General features: G+C 42.6%; 1 protein-coding gene and 1 non-coding gene across 2 annotated transcripts in view; both read left to right on the plus strand.

Moving 5' to 3' along the window:
- The window catches only part of LOC109418656 (Kruppel-like factor 2), a 575,512-nt gene that overhangs the window by 331,410 nt on the left and 225,430 nt on the right, over positions 1-18,672 (plus strand). The window lies entirely within an intron of this gene.
- Trnak-uuu (transfer RNA lysine (anticodon UUU)) lies at positions 7,621-7,693 on the plus strand. The gene has a single exon. It is a non-coding gene; the product is annotated as a tRNA-Lys (tRNA).

The following is an 18,672-nucleotide window of genomic DNA, read 5'->3' on the forward strand; positions in this document are numbered from 1 at the left end:
TATGATTACTATAAAAGCACCATGTTTCTCTCAATGTGCAACAACATGAACCATTCGACCTTTTGTCCCATCCGACCTTTTGTCCCATTCGACCTTTTGTCCCATTCGACCTTTTGTCCCATTCGACCTTTTGTCCCATTCGACCTTTTGTCCCATTCGACCTTTTGTCCCATTCGACCTTTTGTCCCATTCGACCTTTTTGTCCCATTCGACCTTTTGTCCATTCGACCTTTTGTCCATTCGACCTTTTGTCCATTCGACCTTTTGTCCATTCGACCTTTTGTCCATTCGACCTTTTGTCCATTCGACCTTTTGTCCATTCGACCTTTTGTCCTTCGACCTTTTGTCCTTCGACCATTTGTCCTTCGACCTTCTGTCCTAAAGCCTACTCACACAACTAGTCAAACTCACGAGTGAGTATGAGCAGTACACCTTAAACTCACTGTGAGTATTACTCACATTTGAGTAAGCGCTGTACAACTCACACTCACTCGTGAGTATTGACGTGCAGATACTCACTCACGAGTATGCTTTACTCATAGTCATACGGTAATCTAAAATTTATCTAAAGGCTTGGAATCCTATCAAACATTAAAATGGTATGTTTTATTGGGGCGAATGTTTTGAATCAGTAGACAAGGTTGCTTGTCAATAATTCTATTGTTTTTTTTATTCTAGTGAATTGTATCTAACTGGTAGTTCTAAGCGCTCCGTTAAGGGCGGTCCTGAAGAGGTCCCCTTTGAGCCCAACAGCTAAACGTGAGGGCTTTTGTTTGAACTCAAACCTCTTGTAGACAGAGATCAATCCCCTGAAATGGCTGTCATCCACATATAACTGGCGTGAAGCCAAAAATTTGGTGCAGGACGTGGTGCTGATTTGAATGGGCGGTTGCATTAAGCTGAAAACAGTGATTTTTTTTCTGTTAGTGCAGGCGTGACATTCACATATAATTGAGTTCAGCGTTGTTTTAAATGGACGAAATGTATTTGCATGCTTGTGCGTCTTGTAAATTTAATAAAGAACACTAAACGCATTGAACAAATGTGTAAACGATCGTTTCTCAAATGCACGATAATTCGTACGACAAAGTTCGCTTCCGCACGTAGCAGATTGAAAGGCAGGCTGAAATTTCGTAAACGAGCCCGTTAGAACCGGCTTCAAGAATTAACGCTTTCTTCAGGGGGTTGGCTGAGATAGCAATTAAGAAAAAAGTAATTTTACGGAATCGTGTGGTGTGCTCGATTGGTAGCCGATTTGACCTTGGATTTGACAGTTCGATAGCAGCAGACCTGCTGCAAAGGCGCATATAGTGCTGAATTAATGCCATTTTAGCTGCTTATTGGTTACCTGGGTGTGATTACTGACCATGTTACTGGTAGTAATTTGCTCGGCAGTTTTTTTTTTTCTTTTTAGGTCCGAGGCTCATATAATTAGGGTGGTCCAACTTTATATGAAAAAAAAAACTATGACTTGAAAAAGCTCATGGGATTCCTTCAGAATTTGTTCCCTTTTTTTCATTCTTCAATCACTTAACCTAATTTACAGCTCGTTTGTCCACCAGGACACTGCGTGAGCGATTCCAATTGGAAGCTGTACTTACACTTTGTACAGCTCCTAAATGTATTCTATTATAATTCTACTAGATCGAGCTGGATTCCGTTGCGCTGCTTTCCACTTTCTACACTATCATGGCACGAGGATGTTGATGTGTGGCTCTTGTTCCTTTTCCAGTCCGGGGAGGCGTAACCAGTGTAAAACTTTTTTTCCTTACTTGCCAACTCAAGTAACTTTGAAGCGATTAAGCGAAACCACTATTTGTCCATTATATCTTTTTGCACAGTAATAGTAACTAGCCATATGGGGAAAAACGATCAAGTGTATGCAGAAAAAAAAAGTTTTAAATGTTTGGACCTATGAGATAGTAATTGACCCTACCATTTTAAATTTGAAGGTAGGTAAATATATGCCAAACATCTAAAGTGACCCGACGTATGCGAAAAAAGTTATACCATTGACAAAGCGTGGTGAAATATAGAGATTTCTTAATTGATGATATTACTTTGCATGCGTAGGTAAACAATAAGAGTTTTAAGCCTATAGTGCCAAAGCTCTCGAGCAGATCCACCTTTCCTCGAAAACTGTGCCTTGTATATAAATAATCACCATTGCAGTACAGAGCAAACGAAAACATCATTTCAAACCAACAAAAATAACTTACTCACTAAACTCACCATGAGTAAAATGAGTAACTCACGCGTGAGTAATGACGTCATACTCTCGCGTGAGTATTACTCACAAGTGAGTAATACTCACGCGAGAGTATGACGTCATTACTCACGCGTGAGTATACTCATACGCGAGTAACTCACAGCGTGAGCATTACTCGCAAATGAGTAAGGTGAGTGAGTATTTTTTACTCGTGAGCATGAGTTTCGCAACACTGCTGTCCACTGCTCATCAATTTCGCCACCTGCAGGAGCATGGTCATTCGTAGCATCTTTTTCCAACACAGCCTATGTTACCTCCGACATAATCGGACGTCTGAACCAACTGTAGCGCAAACATCGGCTCTAACCACTACGTTGTGCTGGTCAAACTGCGCTGAAAATTTTCCATCATCAACAATGTACGTTTCCGGCGACCGTCACTGTACAACCTAGAGCGATTTAAGAAAGCACCAGCAGACGAAGACGAGCTCGATATGGCCCTTTTAACCTTTCGTAACTCGCGCGGTTAACTACCTGCGTCAGCATCACGCTAATGCCGAGTACAAAAAGCGAGATTTTTTCAACGTGTTGTACAAAATACAACAGCGCGATCGCTCGAGGGTTAAAGGGCTGCTAAAGTACAATAAAAGCAGCCATGAAATGCGCAGTCGAGAATACTATCGGGTACATGGAACGGAGCGAATTTTGAGGAGCAGAACGCCGTGCAACCGGTAATGCTGCAGCAAGGAAACCGACAAAACGTGGAACGTTACAAATAGAAGCGGAAATAGTAGACCCGCCTCTTTCGAGATAAAAAAACGTCGTCTGAAGTGAAAAAAAAAACAGGGTGCGAGAAAATGGAACTGCTGTGTTAAATAAAAAGAAAATCGGGTTAAGTACGGTTCCTTTGAATTCCACTAAGAATTTGCATCCTTTGACAGATACGTATTTCGACCTCAACTGTAAAGTCGTCTTCAGTGTCTTGTACTTGACTCGAGTCAAGTTGTCATAGAACACCTTCTATGTATTGTTTCAGGATTTCCTCAAGAATTTCCATCCGAATTTTCGTTAGAGGGTCCTCCAGTAATTTCTCCTCCAGCAAATGCTCTTTAAAAGCTTTCACGGGTTTCCTTAAAAATCCTCCATAGATTTTTTAGAAACCCGTACCACAATTCTTTCAGGAAATCATCCACGGAATCCTTCAGAAATGCATTCAGTGATTCGGTAGATAAGAAAATCATAGGTTCCATCAGATATTTCTCCAAGGATTTCTTTAGAAAATGTTTCACAGACTCCTTTAGAAATACTTACAACGATTACTCAGAAATTCTTTCAGAGATTCGTTTAGAAATTTCACTGGAGTTTCCTTCAAACATTTCGTATGAGCTTCCTCCATAAATTTGTCCAAGGATTTCGAATCCAAGGAAATCTTCTATGGATTACTATCAAAATTAATCCATAGATTGCTTCAGAAATTACTCCAGGAATTTGGTCTTAAAATCTACCAAGGTTTCTTACAGAAACTCATCCGGCTGTTTTTTAGACATTCTTCTAGGAATATTTGAGGAAATCACTCCTGGTCTTCTTTCTGCTATTGTTGGAGAGGGAATACTTTTAGGTAGATTTCTATAAGTTCTTTATGAAACACTACCAATAATTACACTAGAAACTCTTCTAGAGATTCGTTTTAAAATTTAATCGGAAATTTCTCCAAGGGATTTCTTTAGAAATTCTTTGGAAATTCTTTTAATTTTTTTAATAAACTTTTCCACTTGCAAATTTTTCAGATATTCCGTCAAAAATTTCTTCAAGAATTCCAACAGAAATTTGTTCAGGATTTGTTCTAGATACTCCATTTGAAACTCCACATGAATGTGTACAGAGATTTCTTCGATGATTTACCCAGAAAATCTTGCAGAAATTGCTTCAAAGATTCTAAAATTATTACTTAGATTCACAGCGTAACAAAAATTAACTTTTTGTCTGTCTCAAGAGCAAACTTATGTGTCTCCGAAGGAGACTAGTTTGCTCTTGAGACAAAAAAATGTTGCGCTGTATTATTCAGACAGGAATTCCTCAAGAGATTTCTGCAGGAGTTTATACAGATATTTGTTACCACAGAAATTTCACCTGTCATTTCCTCTAAGGATAACTCTAATATTTTCACCGCGGATTATGTAAAAAAATTATTCAAAAATATTTATTAGGAATTTCTACGGAAATTCCTTTGGTAATATCTCAAGGTTTTTTCGATTGCTCTTTGCAGACGATCTATGCGATTCTCCAGGTATTCGAGATAATTTTTTTCTGTAATTCGTTTCAAATTTATCCGACAAAACTTTCAGTAAATCCTCCAAAAATTTTATTGAAGGATCTTTCCAGGATCTCTTTATTTTCCTATAAATTTCTTGTTATTTTTTCTTGGGATTCTACCAAGAATTTACCGAGCAGTTTCTCCAGGGAGAAGGAAGACTCCTTTAAGAATTTCACAGGCATCTCTGGAGGGTGTTATGGAGGGATTCTTGGAAGCATAGGCGCCAACTTAGGGGGGGGGGGGGTGGCTAGCATGGTTAGCACCTAGGGATTCCTGGAGACAACCCTGGACAAATTCATAAAAGAATTTCTTGAGAATTTTCAGATATGTTTGATGAAAAACATGTAAGAATACAAGCATGTACTTGTGTAGCAATCCTTGTACTAAATTTCCTTAAGAATTCCTTAAGGAATCGATTTCAGGAAAAAAACATGTGGACTAGGGCAGTTCAGATTTCAAACACGTTAAAAAATCAAAGCTCCCGTATGTTTATTACGGTATGTTTATCCTTGGTGCAAAACTAGAGTCCTGTCAAATTTTCAGCCATTTCGGTGGTGATTTAATGGTGGCCCAAAAGCAAAATAGGTTTATATGGGAATTACTATGGAGAATTTTCAAGAAAGGTTCTTCGCGTTGTAGAGCCTTCACACATGGATTAAGTCTTAGGGTCAAAGTCAAATTGAATTCTTTATGATAAATGTTCCCGAAGACCGGAACTTACTTCGACAACCGGCAAAAAAGATATTAAACAAAATCTCACTCGCATGCGCATCTTCAGCCACGATGTTCTGTAAGGTGTGCAAGAAGGTAACACGCATCCTATGATTGCGGGTCAAGCGTGTCGATCGAGCTATAATTTTCTGTTGAAGCATGCATGGATGAATATTGATAAATAATTTTTGTCTCGTGAGTCAAAATGAGTTGTGGTCTTCGGCAACATTCATCATTGAGATCTGAAGAATTTGATTTGACTTTGACCCTAAGACTTCATCTGTGTATGAATGCTCTACAACGCGGAGAACCTTTCTCAAACATTTTCCATAGTAATTCCCATATAAACCTATTTTGTTTTTGGGTCGCCATTAAATCGCCACCAAAATGGCTGAAAATTTGACAAGACTCTAGTTTTGCTCCAAGAATTGTAATGAACATACGGGAGCTTTGAATTTTGAACATTTTTGAAATCTGAATTGCCCAACTGTGGACCAGTTTCAAGATAATTCTATCAAGAATTTTCTTGAGAAAGTCCTGAAGAAGTGCCTAGAAAAATTCATGTGAGAATTCCTCAAAGAATATCTGGAGGAATTCCTAGTGAAATTTTCCATGAACAGGGATGAATTTCGAAGGGATTTTAAGAGTAATCTCTAGAGGAATTCTTGCTAAAATCATTCCAAGACATCCTGCGAGAATATTTTGTTCGGTGAACATTCCAGAATTGTTTTGATTATTCTTCAAAGCATATCTACAGGAATTTATGGCGGTGTCCTTGGAGGTAACCCTAGATAATTTTCAAGAAATTTTGAAATGAATTCTTGCAAAACTCATACATACAAGGAATTCCAGCAAGAATGGCCCTTCCGCGATTATTACAAAAAAATAATGAAATAATAATGCATTGAAGGGTTGTCTCGGAAAACCGGGATAGGGGGCGCTGAAATTTTGAAGCCTTGAGGAACCAGCCCTGATTTTACCACAGATGTACATATGCATATAAACAATCCAACGTATCTGCTAAAAATAACAAACTCGCTAGCACCCAGTCCACTCATTGCAATATGGTAACAAGGATTCCACCTCAATCCCAATTTTAATTCACAGAAGAAGGAAAGTTGTACCATTTACCGGTAAGTTGTACGATAAAACTTGCTGATATTGACCCGATGATATACTGTTATCGTTTTTTCGAAACCCAGCCCAAACTCGTTTTGCGTCGGCAGCGTCTCCCATACAATCCTCTTGATCACTACTCCTCTTTTTCCGATCGATGCTGGATCATGCTGCGCTACGAATGTGAAACCAGAGCAAACACACGTGTTTGTTTGATTGTGCGGTTTGTTGTTGTTTGCGGCGGCGGCTACTTGTTCCTTCTGATTATACTAAATATTGACCAGACGACTACTGACTGGCATGTGGCGGGACGATAAGGCAGGCAACAATACTGCTTCTGAAAAAGTGAATGTCGTCGACGATCTTTCGGACATTCTGTTAACAACCTCCATTAACTGAACGGTTAGTACCTTCAACTGGTTCACACATTGTTGCATGTTCGACATTATATCTCTTATCGATTTCTGTTATTGTAATGTTGTACACAGAGAAAACGTTTTGTATTGTTGTTTTTTTAATATTTGCCAAGGTTGTCTCAATAGGTTCTACCTACTATTCAAAGTACAATTCAAGCCATTTCGGGTGAATCGTTTATTATCCACTCACAATCGTCACAGCTTCCCCGCACAAGTCTTTTCACTCGCGCTCGTTTTCTCTATCAACTGAAAGCAGTCGAATGACGGCGTGATGTTGGACACGCTGTTATAGCGCGATAACGATAGTGTTTGTTCAAGAATTATAGGTGGCTGAAGCTCAAGCTGGAAAGCATCTCAATCAAAATGTGCTCGGTTTCCGAGCAAAGGCACACCATACAATTCTTACTAAAATTAACTAACCCCACGTCTCCACTAGACAGAAATGTCTTGCCATTTTGCTGGACAGATGTGTCATGACAGAAATGTTCTCTCGCTGTTTGCATGGAAAGCAGCGGTGTTGATCATTTCTGTTACGTTTTCTCTTTCTGGCAGCAAAATGGCAAGACATTTCTGTCTAGTGGAGACGTAGGGTAAGTAAATGATAAAAGAAGCAAAACGGGTTTGGCCCTCTTCTATTCCTCTTCATGTACTGCTGCTGCCGATAGGTAACCCCGTGTTGCTATTCGGCTCTGTGCCGTACTTCTTCCGATCTTTACCCTTAATCAATTGAATGTGATGGCAAAGGCAGCAACGATGGAACGGTCGTTTGGTTAGAGAAACTGTTACAGTTAATGGTTTACTTTAGTGATGGTATGTGAATTGAAAAGATGTAGCTCACCGCTTAATTAATCAGAAGCCCGGATAGCTCAGTCGGTAGAGCGTTGGACTTTTAATCCAACGGTCTAGGGTTCAAGTCCCTATTCGGGCGTTAGTTTTTTTTTGTTATGTTTGGCGGTTACTTTAAGCCACATCATGAATCATTTGAGAACACACCGCCCATCAAGTAATGTTTAACCATAATTTGCCTCAGTAATCCAACATTGTGAAGAATTAGCAACTGATAAAATTCACTAATAAAAAAAGTAATGCAACATTTCTCCAATGAGATGAGAATATGTACTTTGGGCCGTAGGGAGAAGAATGTGTACAGGGATAACTCATAGTACACTGGAACCCCTTTTTATGCCATTTGCGGGGGGTGCATAACTTAAAATGGAAATTAAAGCAGGACATTGTGCATCAATTAAGTCATCACTTTATGTGACGAACTTTTTAGTTCTAAAGAAGAGGTTTATCTTTTGAGGGTTTGAGATGAGGCCAAAAGGTCTCCTGGAGGTTTCAGAGGTTTCAGTGGTGTTTTGTGGGGATCCAGAGGACTTAAGGATGGTTTGAAAGAATTTAAGGGGCGCATCAGAAGGGATTTTTGGGCTGCAAAACGGTGAGTCGATAAGGAGAGCGTCCAATATTGCTCTGGTCCTCACAAGTTCCTACCTCATGCTTCCACGGGTCAAGCGATGACAAAGACCGCCAGCTAAGAGTTGTGTGCTTAGCTGGTAGTGCAGCCTGGGCACTGTTGTCCTTCTGACTTCAGCTAGATTGAGGAGGTACGATCCGAGTGTCTGTTCACCAAGGAGGTGCGGCTCAAACAGCGTCTGTTCTGGCATCCAGCGGCTGAGTAAGAAACGCTGCACCACGCCCAGCTAGATCCAAGGTGGTAGCCCCATCAGCGTGGTCGTCCCAGTGTTGGTTGGGACGTTAAACAGAACTGGCACGATGGCCCTCCGGCGAGACAGGAGTGTTGGCGTAGGCCCAATAAGCCACCCGTAAAAATCCCCATTGCGAATAACATAGGAGAAAATACGACTCGATACAATCGGCAAAGACCCACGCGACGAAATAAGGACTACGATTGGAAACTTGGAACATGGAATTGCAAGTCACTAGGTTTCGCAGGATGTGACAGGATAATCTACGACGAACTACATCCCCGCAACTTCGACATCGTGGCGTTGCAGGAACTTTGTTGGACTGGACAGAAAGTGTGGAAAAGCGGGCATCGAGCGGCTACCTTCTACCAAAGCTGTGGCACCACCAATGAACTGGGAACAGGATTTATAGTGTTGGGCAAGATGCGACAACGTGTGATCGGGTGGCAGCCGATCAACGCAAGGATGTGCATGTTGAGAGTTAAGGGCCGTTTCTTCAACTACAGCATCATCAACGTCCACTGCCCACACGAAGGGAGACCCGATGACGAGAAAGAAGCGTTCTACGCGCAGTTAGAGCAAACATACGATGGTTGCTCGCCGCGTGACGTGAAAATCGTTGTCGGCGACATGAACGCGCAGGTAGGAAGGGAGGAAATGTACAGACCGGTAATCGGGCGAAACAGCCTGCACGCCGTATCGAATGATAACGGCCAGCGATGCGTAAACTTTGCAGCCTCCCGTGGAATGGTAGTCCGGAGCACCTTCTTCCCCCGCAAAGATATCCACAAAGCCACCTGGAGATCACCCGACCATCAAACAGAAAACCAAATCGACCACGTTCTAATCGACGGTAAATTCTTCTCAGATATAACCAACGTCCGCACATACCGCAGTGCGAATATAGATTCGGATCACTACTTAGTCGCTGTATGCATGCGCTCAAAACTTTCGACAGTTATCACCACGCGTCGAAGTCGAACGCCGCGGCTCAACATCGAGCAACTTCGTAACGTAGAAGTGGCTCAAGACTACGCGCAGCAGTTAGCAGTGGCCCTACCAACGGAAGAGCAGCTTGGCGCAGCTACACTTGAAGATGGCTGGAGGGACATCCGATCCGCCATAGGTAGTACCTCGGCTGCAGCTCTAGGCTTCGCGACTCCGAATCACAGAAACGACTGGTACGACGGCGAATGTGAACAGTTGAAAAACGAGAAGAATGCAGCATGGGCGAGAATGCTGCAACACCGTACGAGAGCGAATGAGGCACGTTACAAACAGGCGCGGAACAGGCAGAACTCAGTCTTCCGGATGAAGAAGCGCCAGCAGGAAGAACGAGATCGCGAAGCGATGGAAGAGCTGTACCGCGCTAAGGACACACGAAAGTTCTACGAGAAGCTGAACCGCTCGCGCAGAGGCTTTGTGCCACAAGCCGACATGTGCCGAGATAATCACGGGAATATTCTCACGAGCGAGCGTGAGGTGGTCGAGAGGTGGCGGCAGCATTACGATGAGCACCTCAATGGCGACGTTGCAAGTACCGAAGGTGGCGTGGTAACAGATCTAGGAGTATGTGCACAGGACGAAAGACTTCCGGCCCCTGACCTTCAAGAGATTGAGGAGGAGGTTGGCCGGTTGAAAAACAACAAAGCCGCTGGAGCAGATCAACTACCAAGCGAGCTTCTAAAATACGGTGGAGAAGCACTGGTGAGAGCACTACACTGGGTCATTACCAAGATTTGGGAGGAGGAAGTATTACCGGAGGAATGGATGGAAGGTATCGTTTGTCCCATCTACAAAAAGGGCGACAAGTTGGATTGCGGGAACTACCGCGCGATCACACTACTGAGCGCTGCCTACAAGATACTCTCTCAAATTTTATGCCGCCGTCTATCACCGATTGCAAGAGAGTTCGTGGGGCAATATCAGGCTGGATTCATGGGTGAACGCGCTACAACGGACCAGATGTTCGCCATCCGCCAGGTGTTGCAGAAATGCCGCGAATACAACGTGCCCACACATCACTTGTTCATCGATTTCAAATCGGCGTATGATACAATCGATCGAGAACAGCTATGGCAGATTATGCACGAATACGGATTCCCGGATAAACTGATACGGTTGATCAAGGCGACGATGGATCGAGTGATGTGCGTAGTTCGAGTATCAGGGACACTCTCGAGTCCCTTCGAATCTCGCAGAGGGTTACGGCAAGGTGATGGTCTTTCGTGCTTGCTGTTCAACATTGCTTTGGAGGGTGTAATACGAAGAGCGGGGATAAACACGAGTGGGACGATTTTCACGAAGTCCGTTCAGCTGCTTGGTTTCGCCGATGATATTGATATTATTGCTCGTAAATTTGAGACGATGGCGGAAACGTACATCCGACTAAAGAGTGAAGCCAGGCGAATCGGATTAGTCATTAATGTGTCGAAGACAAAGTACATGATGGCAAAGGGCTCCAGGGAGGAATCACCGCGCCCGCCACCCCGAATTCATATCGACGGTGATGAAATCGAGGCGGTTGAAGAATTCGTGTACTTGGGCTCACTGGTGACCGACGACAACGACACCAGCAGAGAAATTCAGAGGCGCATTGTGGCAGGAAATCGTGCCTACTTTGGACTCCGCAGAACTCTACGATCGAATAAAGTTCGCCGTAACACGAAGTTAACCATCTACAAAACGTTGATTAGTCCGGTCGTCCTCTATGGGCACGAAACATGGACCCTACGTGCAGAGGACCAACGCGCCCTTGGAGTTTTCGAACGGAAGGTGTTGCGTACCATCTACGGCGGAGTGCAGATGGAAGACGGGACGTGGAGAAGGCGAATGAACCACGAGCTGCATAAGCTGCTGGGAGAACCAACCATCGTCCATACCGCGAAAATCGGGAGGCTACGGTGGGCGGGTCACGTCATCAGAATGTCGGATAGCAACCCGACTAAAATGGTTCTCGAGAGTCATCCGACCGGTACAAGAAGACGTGGAGCGCAGCGAGCTAGGTGGGTCGACCAAGTAGAGGACGATCTGCGGACCCTACGCAGAGTGCGGAACTGGAGACAAACAGCCATGGACCGAGTGGAATGGAGGCGGCTACTATGTACAGCAGAGGCCACCCCGGCCTTAGCCTGACCGGTAAGGTAAGGTAATCAGAAGGGATTTCAGGGGGCTTAATTGGAGGATAAGTTTTGTTTTAAAGGGCTCAATGCCCCTTCAGAGGTTAGTGTTATTTTATAAAGTTTTTCCTACGTTTGTCTGTAGTTTTGGTGTTCAATAGCATGAAAAGGGTAGAATATGAAACAGAATATTTTTTCTGTTTATCCTAGGCCATCCAAACTGTTCTTGGGTTTGGATCCTGAAGTCTACAGGAGTAACGATAACTTCTATCATTATATAAAGATATGATTTGTAATCTTTAATCTTTGTAATGTATAGTAAGTCTTCTGCATGTTCAATAGCCAGTACGAGATCAGTCGGGATATCCTAGGCCATCCAAATTCTTCTTGAGTTTAGATACTAAAGACTACAGATTTTTTTTTACTTACTCGTTTATTTGGAAGGCTCGGGCGCCACATGGGCATAACTGAGCCGAAATCTTTTGTTTTTATAATGATTTTACATTTTACAATTTATTACTGCCCCAAAACTATGTTAGTTTGGGAAGCCGAAGTACTCGCGGCTGTTTCGAGGTTAAGGATAGAAAAAAAAACCCAGATTAATCCACCTAGTGGTGATAGTGCCTTTCTCGTCGAATATGTACTCATAAACTTTTCTTCTACGTTAACCAAAATGTTCCTGAATCCTGAAAACACTTTACATTAGCAACAATTTTAACAAAGCCATAATCGATTTTCGAAACTTATTGATGATACATTTTCCGATGTTATGTTCAACAACAAAACAGAGCAGAAATAGATCAGACCTGTCAGTTGACTGCTTGACCACCTTAACCCTAGTCGTGTATTGGGGTCATTGTGACCCCATTCCATCCACTACGGCAGCGGGGTGAGCGTCAGCTAATGCTTGAAGAAGATTAACTTTATTCACAATCACAGATCACTTTGTGATCTTCGCCAATGTTTATTTCAGCACACTTTAGGCTATATTTTATTATCATTGGTAACACGATTCATGTAAAATTTGACCTTCCTACGAGGAAAATGCAGAAAATGTAGATTTCCCATTCAAATTTAAATCGCAATGAGAAGAGTGATGGCTCAACCAGCCGCACCCAAATTGTGAGCAGTAATTTTAGAAGCATGAGGAGATTGGAGATTGAAAAACTGTATAAGGTTGACGCGATTAAATTATATTTTTATATAAAACGTTGATCCATCCTACTATACATTTACACCGCAGGGATCTGAAATGGTGTGATTTGAAGAGATCGCTTTGGTCACGATTTCGTTCTCTCGTATATATGAAGACTTTGATCATTTCTTCATTTATAATATTACCCAACGTTTGCATGCTATCAAAAAAGCCACAATTTGATTTATCGCTTTGACATTTATTTTGTTAACCTTTATAATTCCGCTATTTGATGTGCAGCTTGCATGGGTTTGGTTAAATTTTACGTTTGACTACTTCCGGCGGGACACCTGGAACTGATTCCGGTTGTCTCAAATATGGTCTTAGACTATGTTTTTGTCAACTGTTCATCACGTGACCTGAAAAGCCGGAAATAGATGTGATTTGAGGCTATTTTCTTGCTAACCGTTCGGCAAATTTTTGAAAATGCCGCGATTTTATGTATCGCATGCATGGTTTTGGTTCACTTCTATCAAATCACACCCGCAACCGATTCCGAACTACTGTGGCCTGAGACTATTTTCTTGTTGACCGTTCATCAGATTATCAAAAACGCCGCTATGGTTAGTTCCTTTCTATAATTCACCACTTCCGACGCGTTACTCGACTTGTCACCAGTTCTGGATCACTACCGGTTCTCCCAAATATGGTCAGAGATTATTTGTTGGTTAACCGTTTATCTTGTTACTGAATAAGTCATCGATATGTCGCATGTATTGGTTCTCTTTTACATTTGATCATTTCTGGCGGGACACCCGTAATCAGTTCCGTAACACATTGATAGGGCTTACGTCTATTTTCTTGCAACTGTTCATCATGTTACCTAAAAAGCCGTGATTTGAAGTATCGCATGCATGGGTTTGATGTCACTTCCGGCCCGGAACCGGTTGCGAAACACTACCGATAGTCTCTTAAATAGTCTGAGCCTATTTGCTTGCTAAAGTTTATTAGGTTATCAAAAAAGCCATGGGTTTGGTTCAATTTTATATTTAGCCGCTTTCGGAGGGAACTAGTTTCGTTCGACACTATTGACAGTCCATAATGTGGTCTTAGCCTACTTCCTCAATAACCGGTCATCAAGTTGTCGAAAAAGCCGTGATTTGATTTGCCGCATGCAAGAGTTTTGTCAACTTTTATAAACGGCCACTTCCGGCGGAACACCCGGAACCGGTTCTGAAACACTACCGGTTCATATAAGGTCTGAGACTGTTTTCTTGCTAACTGCTCATCAGGTTATCAAAAATGCCGTAGTTTGATGTGCCGCATGCATGGGTTTGGATCACTTTTATATATGACCACATCCGGAACCGGTTCCGATACACTGCCGGTTCAGATATGGTCTGAGTCTTTTTTATGCCAACCTTTCATTGGGTTATAAAAAAAGTCGCGCTTTGATATATCGCATGCATGGATTTGGTTCACTTTTATATTTGGCCACTTCCTGCGGGACTCCCGGAACCGGTTCCGGAACATTACCGGTTCATATATGGTCTGAGACTGTTTTCTTGCTGACCGTTCATCAGGTTATCCAAAATGCCGCAATTTGATGTGTCGCATGCATGGATTTGGTTCACTTCTATATTTTGCCACTTCCGGCGGGACTCCCGGAACCGGTTCCGGAACACTACCGGTTCAGATATGGTCTGAGACTTTTTTTTTGCTGACTGTTCATCAGGTTATCCAAAATGCCGCAATTTGATGTGTCGCATGCATGGATTAGGTTCACTTTTATATTTGGCCACTTCCGGCGGAACTTCCGGAACCGGTTCCGGAACACTACCGGTTCAGATATGGTCTGAGACTGTTTTCTTAATGACTGTTCATCAGGTTATCCAAAATGCCGCAATTTGATGTATCGCATGCATGGATTTGGTTCACTTTTATATTTGGCCACTTCCGGCGGGACTCCCGGAACCGGTTCCGGAACACTACCGGTTCAGATATGGTCTGCGACTGTTTTCTTGCTGACTGTTCATCAGGTTATCCAAAATGCCGCAGTTTGATGTGTCGCATGTATGTGTTTGTTACATTTTTATGTATGGCCCCTTCCAAGGGTACTGGTCCGGAACACGTAAATGGCCATAACTCCGGAACGGCTGGACCGATCCGAACCATTTTCAATAGGAAACAATGGGACCAGATTCCGCGTCGAATGAACCGTCGGTCATTAAAATCGGTTGAGGTTTACTGCCAAAAAGTGATGTGAGTTTATTTGTACACACACATACACACACACATACACACACACACACACATACACACACACAGACATCACCTCAATTCGTCGAGCTGAGTTGATTGGTATATGTGACTTGACCCTCCGAGCTTTCTATCAAAAAGTCGTTTTTGGAGTGAACATATAGCCTTTCCAGTACACTTAGTGTACGAGAAAGGCAAAAATAAATTGGGAAGGAGGGATTTATGGGTTTAAAACTGAAACATTGATGTGACAAATTGTCCATATCTGTAACGGAACCAAAAAGAAAGGACTTTATCGGTAGAAAACGACAAGAAGAGGACAAACGGAAGGGGGTGACGACAGACAGAAGCAAACAACAAAACCAAAAGGCGGACAACGAAAACAAGGAACGTACTACATCAAACTCTGACATCAACACGTTTTAAAAACTGGTAAATCAGGTTCATGTATTCCAAATCAAGTCCTGCCAACACTTCTCTAACGGGTTTCTGTTGTTTTCCTCGGACCCGGAGGATTTCATGCAGCTCAGATCTGACCTCACGATACTCATTGCATCCCCACACGACATGTTCGATATCTTGGTAAGCCACGCCACAGACACAGAGATTGCTTTCTGATAGCCCAATACGGAAGGTATGTGCATTCAACAAATAGTGGTTGGACATCAGCCGACACATCACACGAATGAAATCGCGGCCTAAATCCAGCCCTTTGAACCATGGCTTCTTCGACACCTGTGGAATGATGGAGTGCAACCATCTGCCCATCTCTCCATCTCTCCATTTTTGTTGTCAGCTGATCAAGGTCTCCTGACGGGCCAATGCAAAAAGATCGTCGAAGGCGACTTGACGCTCGTAAATATCGCCTTCACTAGCGCCCACCTTTGCCAGAGAATCCGCTTTCTCATTGCCCGGAATTGATCAATGATGATGGTGTATGAGCGTTTGGATAAAGCACTCAAGACTTGGCGTATTCCATTCAGCAAGTACGCTGAGTGCTACATCAGTTTCATTGACCGAGCAGCCTCCCGAGAACTTAGACTGTCGGTAAAAATGAAGTAGTGCTCAAGTGGATGAGTGCTAATGTACTCTAAGGTGTAATATATGGCCGCTAGCTCTGCAACGTATACATAACAGGGTTTTTGAAGCATGAAGGTGGCGCTATGAAATTCATTGTAGACACCGAAACCACTCGAGTCATCGGTTTTTGAACCATCTGTGAAGAACTGTCTGTCCCCGCTGACATGCCCGAACTTACTTGCAAAAATTTGTGGAATACCTACGGAACGAATTGATTCTGGTATGCCGGTGATCTCATCCTTCATGGGTAGATCAAAACCCTCAGAAGAACTGTCGAAGTCTGAGAAGTTATCACGGTTGGTGTTAACCGAAGATGTGCTTACCTCCAGCGTCATGTACCAGTAGTACACACTCATAAAACGAGTTTGGGGGTTCTGTTCGAGCAGCTTCTCGAAATTTTCTATGACTAAGGGATTTGCAACCTCGCATCGGATGAGAAACCGAAACGACAACTCCGCAAAGCGATCGGTCAGAGGTTGTACACCAGCCTCTAAACTTATTGTGTGAGTCGAGTTCATGCAACCTAGCGCGATCCGAAGGCAACGGTACTGAACCCGTTGAAGCATCAGCAAGTGTGTTTTCGCCGCGGATTGAAAACAAAAGCTACCGTATTCTAAAACCGACAGAATGGTTTTTTGGTACAGCCTGATAAGATCTTCCGGGTGCGCTCCCCACCATGTTCCTGTAACAGTTCGCATAAAGTTGATTCGCTTCTGGTATTTTTGTATCAGATACACAATGTGCTTCTCCCAGGTGCATTTGGAATCGAACCAGACGCCGAGATATTGAGAAGACATGCTATGAGTGATTGTCTTACCCATCGGATAGAGCGGAAAGAGTTTTGTTTTAAAGGGTTCAATGCCCCTTCAGAGGTTGCCGTTATTATAAAGATTGTCCTATAATGTCCCTGAATGTCCCAAAAGTTTATAATACTGTTGACTATACTTCAGATTGACCCAGTAGCCGTGGGCGATTAGGAAACGTTACTCAATATAGCACATATAGCTACCGTTACGAGTGTAGACCTGAAGTTCTGAACTCCTAAGTAGTTTGGCTGACTTGGTATATCTCTATAGTGTCTCTAACTGACATTTTATATTTAAAGAGCTTTACAGATCTCAGCTGATTGTGCAATGCTATTATTATGCCGAAAACACATTAAGTTATTCTTGCAGTTTTGAAGAACTTTATTATAAGACAGTTTGCCCCAAAGGTTTATAATAATATCCAAATTTAACAGATTGGTTCAATAACTGCGGTTGATTATGCAACATTACTCGGTATAACAGATATGGCTACTGTTACACATATAGACCTGAAGTTCTGAGCTCCAAGGTAGTTTGGCTGACTTGGAATATCGCTATAGTATAGACAATGGCATTATAGACTTTTAGAGCTTTTAGGATCCATATCCAAGTTGATTATTCAATGCTATTATTTATGGCGAATTACATATTATTGTAGATTTGAAGAGCTTTGCTACACGACAATTTGGAACACCTAGAACATCCCACAATATAAAGTAGCTGGTGATATTCTTGACGAAGGTAAAATGAATACATATGAACGTAACACATATCCAAATTTAACTTTCAGAACAACTTGTATGCCAATTATTTTGTTTCTCCAAACTTCATGGTTTTCAGGATGTTCTAGGTAGTCAATAAAGTCTCAAATACAAATATTTCCATTTTCGCTTAATAGAGGACTCAATTTGCAACAATTTTGTCGTCGACTGTGTTCTGTTTTATTAAATGTGTGAATTTATACAGCCGTTTTAATGTTGGGGTCATATATGACCCCTCTGGCTTCAAAGGGTTTAGTTGCGTTTCTAAGGAATTCAGGAAGCTCCAAGGGTGCATTTTTTTTGAAACCCTTCAAAGCCAATTGAACCCCCTTGGGACGTCATAAGTCGCCCCAAGAGCACCATTAGAACCCCCTGAGTCCCCTAAAACTCCCCTGAGACCCGCTGCAACCACTGTTAGTCTCCCTGAAGCGCCCCCTGAGACTCCATGGAGCCCCCTGAAGCCCTTAGAACCCATAAATACTGCCCCTGTGACCCCTCTGGAAACCCTCCGAAAGCCCCTGAAACCCCTGGAGCCTCTTGAGAGCTCCTGATACACTGGTTGATGAAAAAAAACGGTCTTGCGAAGTAATCAGATCAAATATAAAAGAATGTTTGGAAATTAATAAACGTTTTTGTAAATAAAAACATTGCCTATTGTTGGGTGGCCCAAATCTGGCTTTTTACCAAGCGCGTCATAGGACCACGCTGTGGCTCTGCGTTCAGGAAGTCAATTTTGAGTTGATCAAATGATGGTGAGTGATTTCCATTTGCTCGTGTGCGCGGAAAAAAACACCTACAGTTCAAATTCTCTTGAAACCCAACTTGCAATACAATGCCTATTACTTAACCCATTTACGCCCAGCGATCTATTTATAGATCAGATGCCTCGGAAGCCCAGTTATCTATTTATAGATCAGTAACTTTTGCGATAACCGTGGAGAAATGAGGCATGTTGGAAAACTGGTGTCTTCAGCAAAGTTGTTGAGGAGGACAGGAGGACGATAGTACGTAATTTAGTACTAATTTGGTTAGTGTTAAAGC

The sequence above is a fragment of the Aedes albopictus genome, chromosome 3, assembly GCF_035046485.1.
Source record: "Aedes albopictus strain Foshan chromosome 3, AalbF5, whole genome shotgun sequence".
In the NCBI taxonomy this organism is placed as follows: domain Eukaryota; kingdom Metazoa; phylum Arthropoda; class Insecta; order Diptera; family Culicidae; genus Aedes; species Aedes albopictus.